This window comes from Sander lucioperca, chromosome 17 (genome assembly GCF_008315115.2).
Source record: "Sander lucioperca isolate FBNREF2018 chromosome 17, SLUC_FBN_1.2, whole genome shotgun sequence".
NCBI lineage: Eukaryota > Metazoa > Chordata > Actinopteri > Perciformes > Percidae > Sander > Sander lucioperca.
In genome coordinates this window covers 30,326,063-30,332,062 of record NC_050189.1, presented here as the reverse complement: position 1 = coordinate 30,332,062, position 6,000 = coordinate 30,326,063, and positions in this window count along the sequence as shown.

Sequence of the window (6,000 nt, the reverse complement as noted above, 5' to 3'; positions counted from 1 at the left end):
CAATGCAAAAGGCCTAACATTACTGTTTATCTTCGGACACATTTTTTTAGGGACAGGTGTTATTGTGTGAATGCTGATTCAGCAACATTCACAGTGTTGTTATCCGATTTTTTCGTTAGAAGTTTGGTCGCCTACTACTTTTGCATACGCCTACTACTTCTGCATACTTTCAGCTACAAAAAACATTTAAATATCAAAATGTGTGCTTGTATTCAACTTTTTTCTACCATTTATACTTTAAAAAATATTAAGCTTTTTTGTTTTTACATTGAAAGTCAATTGAGCAGGCTTTAAAGATGCAGTAGGTAAGACTTATAAAACTAACTTTCTGTCATATTTGCTGAAACTGACCCTATGTTCCAGTAGAACTACATAAAGCAGGTAATTAAAAAAATGTAATTTAAAAAAAAATTAAAAACTACAGCCTGTAGTGCAATTTGCAAAAATCCACCACTCCCTGTTCAGATGCACCAATCAGGGCCAGGGGGAGTATCTACCTGCATGTTAATCACTGCTCATGCACACACATTCATTCTCCCTTGTGGGGGGAGGGGCTTAGGAGACCGTTTGGGCTTTAGCAAAAAGGGGGGAGGGGCTGAGAAGTTGTTGATGTTCAAATTCTTTGGCTAAGTCCTGGATCTTCACAATCCTACCTACAGCACCTTTAAATCCTTCAAATCCTCTTCCACTTCAAAATGCTACTCCTCCTACAAACTTTACTACAGACGTCATTCAAACTTTAAACTGTTCACAAAATCTTTAGCTATTACAGTTGTATTCAGCTTTTTGATATCTTTTACAGTTTGTGTGTTATCACTGTTAAAGTTTAGCATTTCTTTCGGATAATGTTAACTAATGTTACCAACCTCCCTGTACACAGTACAGCAGCAAAGACTTTCACGGACTTTCGCGAGGTTTAACCAAACAGTTACATGAGTTCCACCAATCAGAGGCATCACTGTGGGATTGTGGGATTGTGGGTAATGAAGTACTTATCCAAGGCATCGCGAATAAAAGACATTTATCTCAAAACAAGCTTGGTGCCCCATGAACTTTTGGCGTCTATATGAGCATATACAATCGCTTAGTCATGTCGTAGCTGGTTTTAAGTCTACCATTGACAGTTACGATTTTAAGGCTTATACTCCAATTGTCAATGGAGAAATTGTATTGTATTTTTACTTCTGGAACCGGCTGTGGGCGGGACTGTTCTATTAGCTCTATTAGGTGACATAGGCTACATTCACACCAAAAGTCTTAATGCCTAATTCTGATTTTGTGCTCAGATCTGATTTTTTTGTTGGGCTGTTCACATTACCTTTTAAAATGTGGCCAATATCAGATTCCAACGTGAACTGTTTGCGGTTTTGAAATGACCCGCATGCGCAAAAGAACAATAACAATGACATCAGACGCAGCACGCTGTTGCACTAAAGTTAGGGAGGTTATGGAGGAAGTAAGCATTTCCGCTTTTATTTATTTAAGTGCTTGTGTAATGGCACCCTTAACATTAATGAGCAGGTGCTGAGGAGGAGAAGAATTAAGAGAAAGAAAGACAAATTGGCTATTTTGGCCTTTTGTGGGGTTATGGCTGCAAATTCACTATAGAGGTCTGTGTGACCGGACGACCAATTTGCACGTCAGGACCGCTAGGGGCCTCCACCAGAGTTTCCTCTGGCTTCGCCCTTGCACGCGCTCACGCTCCACCTCCCCGACGGTGCGGGTGAGACGGCCCGGTGGTGCACCGGCCCTCACTTTCATTGCGCCACGGAGCGACCTGCGCGTTAAACTTCTTGGTCGGTGTTTCAAGACAGCTCGGGTGGGTTGCCGACATCGCCTTTTTTACGTGAGCCGATCCCCGCCCTGGCGCCGCGACGCGGTTGGGGCACACTGAGGACAGTCCGCCCAGGTTGACAGCTGCACCGGGAGCAGGGGACCCCGCCCCTCCCTGCAGGGAGAGAGGGCGCAGCGAGGGTCATTGAGGTAAAAGTCGCATCAAATCCGCCTTGGTTGTTCACACTGCGGCCGCATTGAAAAAAATCAGATATGGGTCTGATTCAGGACCACATATGGAAGTGGCCTGAATCTGATTTGAAAAAATCTGGGCTAGATTTGAGTGTTCACACTACTTCTGAAGAAGTCTGACCTGGTCACAGATTTGGGCCACTTTTGCCTTCAGTCTGAATGTAGCCTTAGAGGGGCTGATGACATCATTAGAGTGCGGAACCTTGATAACTTGCTGTCATGCCCACAATTTGTACTTGTCATACACCGTTTATACGTCAAAACGTAGATATTCTTGTCTACTTTCAGCCAATGTGCTTATTTAAGCAATAGGAATTATATATTCGCCGGGGTGAGCTTCCGAATGACAAGATGCACAAGCATTTCTCGCCTCACACAGCCATTGTTAAACATCCTCCACATTCCCGGACAAAAGCACAGCGTACCAGTTTTTCAAATCACTGATAAGCCCACATTTTTTTATTTTATCCACACAAATTATATATCAATATGTTCGGAAATGTTTTGTGGTGCCCACAGTGAGGTCATTATATTGATATCATGTATTGTTTTGGCTTTTTTGAGGCTTCTTTGAAGGGAGGCTTAATAGTGCTCCTTTAGTAAATCTCAGTATATAAAGACATCTATCAACCACCAGGTGTTGTAATTAAACATCAAAGCCAGGGCAAGGCCTGATCACAGCTCGAAGGACCAGCTGCTGTTTTACTATACCATGACACTGCTCTTTCCCCCAGACAAAATTACAATTAAGAGACAGTAATATAAACAATAACACAACATTACAATTGTTTTACATTAATTATATATATATAGTATACCGTGTGTATTTGTGTGTATGTGTTTATGTATTTGTAATAATAAGTAATAATGTACTTCTACTAATAACAATAATTGCACAGAAGACCAGAAGCCTACTTTGGTGGTGAAACAAAGCTGTACACCTATGTTTGTCACTAAAAAGAGAGAAATAGGTTTTTAAAAGCTCTCAGTACATTTGTGTGTGTGGCTGCTTCAAAATAAAATTAATAATTTTAATTTATAGCTCTACATTTTTTTAAATAAATAAAAATGTTTAATAAAAAAATAACAGGGGTTTATAAATGGTAAAGAATTTATGGTAAATTAACTCTTTTATAAGGCTCACACTGAAGATGTGTACACAATGGTGCTGTGGAGATAGGTCTGGCAGTGCGATACGCAGATGGCCTGGCAGGTTGTCCCAGCCCATAATCACGTAATGTATGATAATTAGGGCTGTCAAACGATTCATTTTTTTTAATCGCGATTAATTGCTGAATTTAATTAATTAATCGCATATTTTATCACATGATTAAAATTCTATTATTTTGCATTTCAGAACAGTTTTTAAGTACATATTGACAATCAAAAGAATTTTTTACAAGTGTATCTTGATTGGGAATCAAATGAATGCAAAGAAAGTGACTTTATGAACTTGATTTTAAGTAATTATTTATTTACTATAAACAAAAGAAAAATGTGTGAATCTGTCATTATTGCACAATTCCTCCAAGTACCTAACTAAAAAACTAAAAATCCCTATCCTTACTAGAGTCAATATAGTGTTTAGTAACTCGTAAATAATGTATAATAACGTCCAGTGATCACCGGTTAATGAGACAGCGTTTGCAGCACTTTGCAGCTGTTCTAGTTGGGCTGCTTTCTCCGTGTCATACAGGCTGTGTATCTGTGAAAACTACTGTCCCCCTCGACGGCAACGAGACAGGTCAACCGTAGTACGTCTTTAAGACCAAGTCCTCTACGATGCTGACAGGTCTGCAGTTAGTTGCCACCCGTTTCACAAGAGCTGTAGCAATTTTTTGGGATTTGGTTTCATCCACAGGTCGGCAAGTAGCATGCCGGTCAATGCTACAATTAAATGACAACGTAAGTTATACGAGTTACAGTTCTCAAGGACCACGCACACACGGACGCGACAGCACAGTCTCTTTTTCCTTTCTCTCAACTTTTCCACCTTGTGTTGCGCGTACCTGCTCGCGGTGTGAACTGTACTACTATGCTTAGCTCCGTAGGTGGTAGCTCAAGCTTGACGTGCTTCGGCGATATTTTAATTCGGCTTTACACAATGTGCATATGGCTTTCGACTTGTCTACGAGCCGTCCGGGAGTTTTGGAAAATAAAAAGCGCCATGATTTCATTGCAGCAGCAGGATGTGTTACAAGGAAGTGGCAGCTTGATGATAAGTAACGGTGCTGCAAAGGGTCGAAATAGTAGCCTGTTAGGCACGACGCAAAGCCGAGTGAAGTGTAAAATAAATTAATAAATGCCGGCATGCGATTAATGCGATTAAAAAAAATTTATCGCATCGCGTCGGCCCTTAATCGCATCGCGATTAACGCGTTAACACTGACAGCCCTAATGATAATACATCCAAAACAAATGTAGTTCTGCTCACATGTTTTTAATTAATGCATTTTTCAGCCAATGTATTTCACCCCTCAGCTCTTTAGGGTGATGCTTTTTTGTTCTATGCAATGGATATGTCTGATAATAATACAAAGTTCTTCTTTTCAGTCAATTCATTTGAGATTCCATTATTGACAGTATTACAGTTTAGCATTTTAGCTTTTCTAGCAATGTATTGTAACTGCATTACCTAAATAAGCTAAGACTCTTAGCTTATTTAGGTACTGCAGTTCATTTTTATATCAGAATACAGCATAGAAAATCTGATTAGAAGTATAGGAAATATTGAATAGGATAGAACAACATAATGTAATTCTGAATAAAACATCACATTCATTATTAATTTCACTTGTTTTCATTTTAAACAAATTGTATATCCGAAAACAATACACTTTTTCTATAAGCACAGCAAAGCGCAGAGAGCAAAGCGCTGCCCAGGTATTTGACATCAAGGGTGGAAAGAAAGCTATTTCCCGTTGCTAGGTCTCATTGGTTGCACTTCCGAAAGGTCAGCTGCAACTAGGTCAAAGTTGAAGTGGCCCTTCTAGGGGGCAGAGGGTTGAATTAATGCAGCCTCATGGATGAGTGGAGAAATGCCAATACATGAACAGCAAGTAATGTTGCCTGTGACTCATGCAAAGCCATTGGTGCATGTAGGCTCTGACAGTCTATGAGAAGGACAATAGCTAAAGAGAATTTGGCCGTTCTTGGCTTTAAAAAAGGGTCCCTGTCCAGCAGCTGACTCTTAGGGCTCAAATGTCAGAGTGTTCTTTAATGCACCAATAGCTTTCAAATCAGTCCCCGGGCCCTCTTGTATAAGCATGGAATAAAAAGGTCACCGTGATAGATTACCTATCTGAACAAAGTTTCTGCACAATGATTTTAATAGTGCACTGAGATGAGTAAAAAGCAAAAGCTGCCTGGAAGGCAGGAAAGCAATCGTAAACATACTGTATGGAAAATAGGTTTGGAATATGGGCAGCAGTAATGTAAGGTGTACAATATGTGATTTATAGTTATATAATAATATATAATGTTTGCATATTTAAATAGGGTATTTCTTGAAGGGGTGTTTTGCTATGCCCTGCTATGGCTCGACAGAAAGATTTTCTAGAAAAAATAGTACACAGTTCACTCTTACTTCGTTACAAAGTAGTTTTGGGACCACTGGTAGGGAAAAATCAGTGGTAAAAGTCGTAAAATTATGAGCTGTGCTGAGGAGGAAGGTCTGGCAAAGCAAGACTACTCGCCCACAGTCCTAGGTTGCTGTCAAATACTTAAAGAAATAAATAAAATAAAGACCTCCTATCTAGCAGAGGACGGATTGGACAGACGGACTGTCTGTCTTTTAACAGGAAGGAGAGGTGAAAAACACGGAAAAGCGCCTACTTTTAACAGACACAGTCCGTCTGTCCAATCAGGAGGATCCGTCCTCTGCTAGATAGGCCCTACCTTTTCCGGTAGAAGTTAATGTCGTTGTCTTTTATGATTTGTTGAAGTGTTTTTATATTTGCTGTCGTGTTTGCCTAT